This window comes from Schistocerca nitens, chromosome 6 (genome assembly GCF_023898315.1).
Source record: "Schistocerca nitens isolate TAMUIC-IGC-003100 chromosome 6, iqSchNite1.1, whole genome shotgun sequence".
In the NCBI taxonomy this organism is placed as follows: Eukaryota; Metazoa; Arthropoda; class Insecta; order Orthoptera; family Acrididae; genus Schistocerca; species Schistocerca nitens.
This window is the reverse complement of record NC_064619.1, coordinates 42,328,201-42,338,309: the sequence shown is the minus strand read 5'-3', so window position 1 is coordinate 42,338,309 and position 10,109 is coordinate 42,328,201.

Here is a 10,109-nt window from a genome sequence, read left to right as displayed (position 1 = left end):
TCGTCGCCTCCTTCTCCATGATAACGCAAGATCCCACACAAGTCTGCGCACCCGAGGAGCTCACAAGACTCCATGGGACTGTTCTTTCTCTTCCACCCTACAGCCCTCACCTCGCACCTTCCGACTTCCATCAGTCTGGTTCAACGAAGGACGCACTCCGTGGGAAGCGGTACGTTGATGAATGGGAGGTCATTCATGTGGTGTCACCGCCAGACACCACACTTGCTAGGTGGTAGCTTAAATCGGCCGCGGTCCATTAGTACATGTCGGACCCGCGTGTCGCCACTGTCAGGATCGCAGACCGAGCGCCACCACAAGGCAGGTCTCGAGAGACGTACTAGCACTCGCCCCAGTTGTACGACGACATTGCTAGCGACTACACTGACGAAGCCTTTCTCTCATTTGCCGAGAGACAGTTAGAATAGCCTTCAGCTAAGTTAATGGCTACGACCTAGCAAGGCGCCATTTGTACCATTGCATGTATCTCAAGATAGTCTCACTTATATCATCAGAATGCTGTATACCAAAGGACAATATAAAAGTTAAGTGTTCTAGTAGCTACGTTCTTTTCTTTATCACATTCATTACGAATCCTGTTCCAGACTTAACGCCAGACGGCGTGAGTTGACGCGTGCCCTTTCGGCTACTTCGCTGTGGACTGGCTGCCTTGTCAGTCCACTACAATTCATACAGGAAGATGGTGGCTGCGACGTCGACGGGCAGAATCGTACCACGCGGGCATAAAGGACCTCACAATAAGGTGACGTAGGCCGTCACATTTAACGCAGATCACGTTGAAACATAGGGCTTTGTAGCCAGAAGAGCAGATAATAATATGTTGTATTGGAATCCTGAATAAAAACAAGCTACTTAAAAACGAAGTGTTTCACTACTTATTGAACGCCCCTCGTAAAAGTGTGTGGAATCAGCTTAGTTTTTTGAAATTATTGGAGGGTACATTTTTAACTATTAGCTGCTATGTGCTCTGCATGTGTGAACATAAATATGTTGTAATTATCAGATGTTCTACTAATGTAATACGGGCTGGCTTCATGAAATACACTATGTGATCAAAAGTATCCCGACACCTGCCTGAAAATGATTTACAAGTTCGTGGCGCCCTCCATCGGTAATGCTGGAATTCAATATGGTGCTGCCCCACCCTTAGCCAAGCTGAAAGCTTCCACTCTCGCAGCCATACGTTTAATCAGGTGCTGGAAGGTTTCTTGGGGAATGGCTGCCCATTCTTCACGGAGTGCTGCACTGAGGAGAGGTATCGATGTCGGTCAGTGAGACCTGGCACGAAGTCAGCGTTCCAAAACATCCCAAAGGTGTTCTACAGGATTCAGTCAGGACTCTGTGCAAGCCAGTCCATTACAGGGATGTTATTGTCGTGTAACCACTTATAACACTCCCGTCTGCTACTACTGTACCATAACCTCAATGCTAGAAACAGGTTGTGACATAAAACTATTTTGTAAAAGCAATTATGGTACAAAGCAACATAGCAGTGTTACACTCTGAGAGGAATTTTGTTATGTTGACCGTGTTGTACCTAACGGAGGTGGCTTATCGGAAATGAAAGTCAGAATTACGTAAATATTTGAACAGTACCAAACAAAATTTTTGCCTATCTGCACTGTTCAAAGGATAAAGAAAACGGTCGCCAGCCTAACTAGGCAAGAGAATGATTAACATTCTCGTTCAAGAAAATAGTTATTAGAAACTAATAAATAAACACAACCTATACTTGGCCACACGCGAGTGCAATTAACTCTGACACATACATATGTTTACAGTAAGATTGAAACTAACTGTTAGAGCAGCAGAAACTATTTGCAAAATTATAAGAGATACCGAAACACACTATTACTTTCAGGGCTTAAAGAAAATATGGTTTTTATAATTAGTGGTCTTTCACAATAGACAAACTGTGGATCCTGTTATACTGTTAATATGCACTTCTAATACACAAGAGAGACAAACACTTAGCAAACATGAACATATAATTTCCTACTATGCAATTTTCCACTTTTACTACCGTGAGACATAAAATTAACATTTATGTAAGATACTGACTCACTTTCTGCGATTATCAACAGGTAGTAATGTGGTCATTTACTAAGCAAAACTTTATAAACCTCAGTCTTGAGAAATTTTAATTTGAAGTTGGCAACAACACATTAATAATCAGTTTTACTAGGAAAATTATTTCAGCAAGCATCATTAACTTTAACTCACTCTCTTGCCACATTAACTTTAACTTTCTCTTTACTATGTTCAAGAGGCATTAATTAGAAAACTGGGTTTTAATGTACTTTCAGTAAGGACACTCGGTAATCACTTTAGTTCAAACGGAGAGGAACCTGAGAGGTGTTATGATGAGGAGAAAAATCAAGGTAGGTACATAAATTCAGATATAAATTACCTTATATTTCAGCACATTAGCACGTCCATTAAGCTGATCCTTCACTGTACACCATTATAGTATTACATCGCAATGATTGCGCAATGTGGTGGCAACTACATGTTGGTAGGTGGAATTGCAGGCAGAATTGCTGGACTCTGTCATTTCTTGGTGGCGATGATAGATACAAAATCCAGAATAGTTGCAGTTATTTATCCATCCACCCGAGGCATTGGAAAGAAGCAGGAAAAGCCTCTCTCGGGATCAGCACAATATGCGTCTTTTACATGGCGGTGCACGGACTCGTAGCTCGTCCCCGACTCGTGGCTCGTCCCCGACTTTTAGCTCGTCTCCGACTGACTCTTGTTCCACCTTTTCTACCTAGGCCAACCACAATTTGCGCGCGCTACACAGTTCCGTTCCCGAGGGGAACCACACTACCTTTTACATACAAACTAACTAAGAACCCTAAATGAGGATCAGCAGTTTACATAACAGTAACCAAATACATTAAATAAAACAGAACATTTGCACATATTGACATTTCTACAAAAAATTATTCACACAGTAATTACAATTATATACAGTAAATTTTGTTCCCTCCAAATGGGACAAAGCATTTAAATGACAGATACACTATACAACACAGAATCAAATCATGACTCAAAGTTTTTACAAAGAAAGGAGTATACAGTTTTGTGTTATCTATTCAAACAAACACATTTACAGAAGCACAGCAATGTAATATTAAATGAAACAAAAGCAAAATAAATCAGTACAACATTAGAGCTATGGTGTTACACACTACGCCACAGGTCGTGCATTATGAACAGGCGCTCGATCGTGTTGAAAGATGCAATTGCCATCCCCTAATTGCTCTTCAACAGTAGGAAGCAAAAGGTGCTTAAAACATGAATGTAGGCCTGTGCTGCGATAGTGCCACGCAGAACAGCAAGGGGTGCAAGCCCCCTCCACGAAAAACACGACCACACCATAACACCACCGCCTCAGAATTTTAATGTTGGCACTACACACGCTGGCAGATGACGTTCACCAGGCATTCGCCATATCCACACCCTTCCATCGGATCGCCACACGTGTGCCGTGATTCGTCACTCCACACAACGTTTTGCCACTGTTCAATCATCCAGTGTTTAGGCTCCTTACATCAAGCGAGGCGTCGTTTGGCATTTACCGGCGTGATGTGTTGGTTATGAGCAGCCGCTTGACTATGAAATCAAAGTTTTCTCACCTTCCGCCTATCTGTCATAGTACTTGCAGTGGATCCTGATGCAGTTTGGAATTTCAGTGTGATGGTCTGGATAGATGTCTGCCTATTACACATTACGACCGTCTTCAACTGTTGGCAGTCTGTGTCAGTCAACAGACGAGGTAGTCCTGTACGCTTTTGTGCTGTACGTTTCCCTTCACGTTTCCACTTCACTATCACATCGGAAACAGTTTTAGGAAATCATATTAAACTGGTTGTTTCAACGCTTAAATATTGCTTTTCCTACTATTAGGGTGCTTTTTATTTTCTAATATAAAACATCATTTTATATACCGTCATGTCATAAAATACACTCCTGGAAATGGAAAAAAGAACACATTGACACCGGTGTGTCAGACCCACCATACTTGCTCCGGACACTGCGAGAGGGCTGTACAAGCAATGATCACACGCACGGCACAGCGGACACACCAGGAACCGCGGTGTTGGCCCTCGAATGGCGCTAGCTGCGCAGCATTTGTGCACCGCCGCCGTCAGTGTCAGCCAGTTTGCCGTGGCATACGGAGCTCCATCGCAGTCTTTAACACTGGTAGCATGCCGCGACAGCGTGGACGTGAACCGTATGTGCAGTTGACGGACTTTGAGCGAGGGCGTATAGTGGACATGCGGGAGGCCGGGTGGACGTACCGCCGAATTGCTCAACACGTGGGGCGTGAGGTCTCCACAGTACACCGATGTTGTCGCCAGTGGTCGGCGGTAGGTGCACGTGCCCGTCGACCTGGGACCGGACCGCAGCGACGCACGGATGCACGCCAAGACCGTAGGATCCTACGCAGTGCCGTAGGGGACCGCACCGCCACTTCCCAGCAAATTAGGGACACTGTTGCTCCTGGGGTATCGGCGAGGACCATTCGCAACCGTCTCCATGAAGCTGGGCTACGGTCCCGCACACCGTTAGGCCGTCTTCCGCTCACGCCCCAACATCGTGCAGCCCGCCTCCAGTGGTGTCGCGACAGGCGTGAATGGAGGGACGAATGGAGACGTGTCGTCTTCAGCGATGAGAGTCGCTTCTGCCTTGGTGCCAGTGATGGTCGTATGCGTGTTTGGCGCCGTGCAGGTGAGCGCCACAATCAGGACTGCATACGACCGAGGCACACAGGGCCAACACCCGGCATCATGGTGTGGGGAGCGATCTCCTACACTGGCCGTACACCACTGGTGATCGTCGAGGGGACACTGAATAGTGCACGGTACATCCAAACCGTCATCGAACCCATCGTTCTACCATTCCTAGACCGGCAAGGGAACTTGCTGTTCCAACAGGACAATGCACGTCCGCATGTATCCCGTGCCACCCAGCGTGCTCTAGAAGGTGTAAGTCAACTACCCTGGCCAGCAAGATCTCCGGATCTGTCACCCATTGAGCATGTTTGGGACTGGATGAAGCGTCGTCTCACGCGGTCTGCACGTCCAGCACGAACGCTGGTCCAACTGAGGCGCCAGGTGGAAATGGCATGGCAAGCCGTTCCACAGGACTACATCCAGCATCTCTACGATCGTCTCCATGGGAGAATAGCAGCCTGCATTGCTGCGAAAGGTGGATATACACTGTACTAGTGCCGACATTGTGCATGCTCTGTTGCCTGTGTCTATGTGCCTGTGGTTCTGTCAGTGTGATCATGTGATGTATCTGACCCCAGGAATGTGTGAATAAAGTTTCCCCTTCCTGGGACAATGAATTCACGGTGTTCTTATTTCAATTTCCAGGAGTGTATATGACACAAGTGACACCCAATCACATGACCACGTTCGAAGTCCTTGAGTTCCGCAGAGCGCTCCATTCTACTCTCTCAGCATGTCTAATGACTACTGAGTTCGCTGATATGGAGTACCTGGCAGTAGGTGGCAGCACAATACACCTAATATGAAAAACGTATGTTATTGGGGTGTCCGGATACTTTTGATCATGTAATGTATACACGGTGGTCCATTGATAGTGACCGGGCCAAATATCTCACGAAATAAGCATCAAACGAAAAAACCACAAAGAACGAAACTCGTCTAGCTTGAAGGGGGAAACCAGATGGCGCTATGGTTGGCCCGCTAGATGGCGCTGCCATAGGTCAAACGGATATCAACTGCGTTTTTTTAAATGGGAACCCCCATTTTTATTACATATTCGTGTCGTACGTAGAGAAATATGAGTGTTTTAGTTTGACCACTTTTTTCGCTTTGTGATAGATGGCGCTGTAATAGTCACAAACATATGGCGCACAATTTTAGATGAACAGTTGGTAACAGGTAGGGTTTTAAATTAAAATACAGAACGTAGGTACGTTTGAATTTTATTTCGGTTGTTCCAATGTGATACATGTACCTTTGTGAACTTATCATTTCTGAGAAAGCATGCTGTTACAGCGTGATTACCTGTAAATACCACATTAATGCAATAAATGCTCAAAATGATGTCCGCCAATCTCAATGCATTTGGCAATACGTGTAACGACATTCCTCTCAACAGCGACTAGTTCACCTTCCGTAATGTTCGCACATGCATTGACAATGCGGTGACGCATGTTGTCAGGCGTTGTCGGTGGATCACGATGGCAAATATCCTTCAACTTTCCCCACAGAAAGAAATCCGGGGACGTCAGATCCGGTGAACGTGCGGGCCATGGTATGGTGCTGCGACGACCAATCCACCTGTCATGAAATATGCTATTCAATACCCCTTCAACCGCACGCGAGCTATGTGCCGGACATCCATCATGTTGGAAGTAGATCGCCATTCTGTCATGCAGTGAAACATCTTGTAGTAACATCGGTAGAACATTACGTAGGAAATCAGCATACATTGCGCCTTTGAGATTACCAATTATCATTCCTCCCATAATGCCGCACCATACATTAACCCGCCAAGGTCGCTGATGTTCCACTTGTCGCAGCAATCGTGGATTTTCCGTTGCCCAACAGTGCATATTATGCCGGTTTACGTTACTGCTGTTGGTGAATGACATTCCGTCGCTAAATAGAACGCGTGCAAAAAATCTGTCATCGTCCCGTAATTTCTCTTGTGCCCAATGGCAGAACTGTACACGACGATCAAAGTCGTCACCATGCAATTCCTGGTGCATAGAAATATGGGACTGGTGCAATCGATGTTGATATAGCATTCTCAACACCGACGTTTGTGAGATTCCCGATTCTCGCGCAATTTGTCTGCTACTGATGTGCGGATTAGCCGTGACAGCAGCTAAAACATCTACTTTGGCATCATCATTTGTTGCAGGTCGTGGTTGATGTTTCATATGTGGCTGAACACTTCCTGTTTCCTTAAATAACGTAACTATCCGGCGAATGGTCCGGACGCTTGGATGATGTCGTCCAGGATACCGAGTAGCATATATAGCACACGCCCGTTGGGCATTTTGATTACAATAGCCAAATATCAACACGATATCGAGCTTTTCCGCAATTGGTAAACGGTCCATTTTAAAACGGGTAATGTATCACGGAGCAAATACCGTCCGCACTGGCGGAATGTTACGTGATACCACGTACTTATACCTTTGTGACTATTGAAGCGCCATCTATCACAAAGCAAAAAAAGTGGTCCAACTAAAACATATTTCTTTACGTACTACACCATGGCTTAACAACTGGCCGATTTTGAGCGCGAGTACTCGCGTCTGCTCAGGCACGCGCTCGCGAGCAGGTGCAAGGTCACGGAGTAGGGAGGGAGGGGAGGGAGGGGAAATGCGCGCGCAGATTTGAATGTGATCTCGCGTTCTTAGCAGATTTAACTAGCCATCTGAATGCTTTGAACATTTTACTACAAGGTAAAAATCTGCTAATTACTCATTTGATAGATCGAATACGAGCTTTTAAAATGAAATTGACACTTTGGGTGAGTCAGCTGGAAACAGGAAACCTAGCTCATTTTCCTAAATTATCATCCATGCAAGATGTTCACAAAGACTGTGAACGTTATTCACATAGTTTAGTTGATCAGCGCTTTCGAGATTTGACAGCACTAGACAGTGATTTTGATCTGTTCTCTCCATATTCAGCGAATATTTAAAAGATTCGTCCTGAGCTGCAGCAAGAAATTATTGACCTGCACTGTGACAGAGAATACAGAGACAACTTTCAGAACAAGAAAAACATTTTGGAATTCTACAGACACTTCCCTCAGGATAGATTTCCTCGTTTGCACAAACTGGCAGCTACAATAATATCAATGTTCGGTTCCACGTATGTTTGTGAACAACTGTTCTCTGCAATGAAATGTAACAAGACACGCCTGAGAAACGCATTGTCTGATCGAAATTTAAACTGCACGCTGCGCCTAAAATGCACAAGAACAATTACTCCGAACATAGACGCAATTGTAAAGGGCAAAAAGTACAAGATAACCGAGAATCCCTCACTTCAGTGATACCTTTTATTGTGTAACAGTTCACAAATTAATACGAATGTAGAGGCATACGCTAAGCTAATAAAATTGTGTGGCACGTATACATTCTCCTTTATTTGTTTCAATTGTCGCAGTAATAATTCGTGAGTGATATCCCTGCAGGTGGCCGCGGATTTACATTGGCTGGCGGCAGCTGTTGCGTGCCCCACGTGACTTTCCCCACTCTCCGCTCTGGTCCGGTAGTGGGGGTAGCGTGCTCGCGCTGCTCCGTGCTCGCGCCTTGCTGCTCACAACTTGCTCCGCGAGCACGTATGTTGTGAAGCCCTGTACTACACGGATATGTAATAAAAATGGGGGTTCCTATTTAAAAAACGTAGTTGATATCCGTTTGATCTATGGCAGCTCCATCTAGCGGGCCAACCATAGCACCATCTGATTTCCCCCGTCAAGTTAGACAAGTTTCGTTCTTTGTAGTTTTTTCGTTTGACGCTTATTTCGTGAGATATTTGGCCCGGTCACGATCAATGGACCACCCTGTACACAAAGTATGAGTAACATAAAAAAATTTGCTTGGGGCATCCTGTGTTTGTTGTAGCACAATGATCACAGAGAGGCGGTATCATTCCAAAAGGAACAAAGTGTCTACAGTGAGAGCACGCAGCCACCATCTGATCTGTGGTGCTGTACATCCGCCCTCGCGCTAGTGCAGAAGAGCAGTCGCTGAACGCGGCCGAGTGAGGCTGGTGAAGGCGGATCCGTGTGTGTGTGTGTGTGTAGGCGTGGCTGCGGGCAGCCACATGTCGCCTCTGAGGGGCGGCGCTGCTGTGCTAACACGAGAGCACAGGTGGCGGCGTCAGCGGAGCCTGTGTCCGGAAGCTACTTGTCAGCGAGCGGCGGAGCGGCGTGTGTGGCCGCGTCTGCATCTGTCCTCTGGCTGGGCCGTGCGCGTCTACACGAGCGGGGCTGCAGAACGTGCCAACTGGTTTATCAAAATAACGCACTTTCTTGATAAACATACACTCCTGGAAATTGAAATAAGAACACCGTGAATTCATTGTCCCAGGAAGGGGAAACTTTATTGACACATTCCTGGGGTCAGATACATCACATGATCACACTGACAGAACCACAGGCACATAGACACAGGCAACAGAGCATGCACAATGTCGGCACTAGTACAGTGTATATCCACCTTTCGCAGCAATGCAGGCTGCTATTCTCCCATGGAGACGATCGTAGAGATGCTGGATGTAGTCCTGTGGAACGGCTTGCCATGCCATTTCCACCTGGCGCCTCAGTTGGACCAGCGTTCGTGCTGGACGTGCAGACCGCGTGAGACGACGCTTCATCCAGTCCCAAACATGCTCAATGGGGGACAGATCCGGAGATCTTGCTGGCCAGGGTAGTTGACTTACACCTTCTAGAGCACGTTGGGTGGCACGGGATACATGCGGACGTGCATTGTCCTGTTGGAACAGCAAGTTCCCTTGCCGGTCTAGGAATGGTAGAACGATGGGTTCGATGACGGGTTGGATGTACCGTGCACTATTCAGTGTCCCCTCGACGATCACCAGTGGTGTACGGCCAGTGTAGGAGATCGCTCCCCACACCATGATGCCGGGTGTTGGCCCTGTGTGCCTCGGTCGTATGCAGTCCTGATTGTGGCGCTCACCTGCACGGCGCCAAACACGCATACGACCATCATTGGCACCAAGGCAGAAGCGACTCTCATCGCTGAAGACGACACGTCTCCATTCGTCCCTCCATTCACGCCTGTCGCGACACCACTGGAGGCGGGCTGCACGATGTTGGGGCGTGAGCGGAAGACGGCCTAACGGTGTGCGGGACCGTAGCCCAGCTTCATGGAGACGGTTGCGAATGGTCCTCGCCGATACCCCAGGAGCAACAGTGTCCCTAATTTGCTGGGAAGTGGCGGTGCGGTCCCCTACGGCACTGCGTAGGATCCTACGGTCTTGGCGTGCATCCGTGCGTCGCTGCGGTCCGGTCCCAGGTCGACGGGCACGTGCACCTTCCGCCGACCACTGGCGACAACA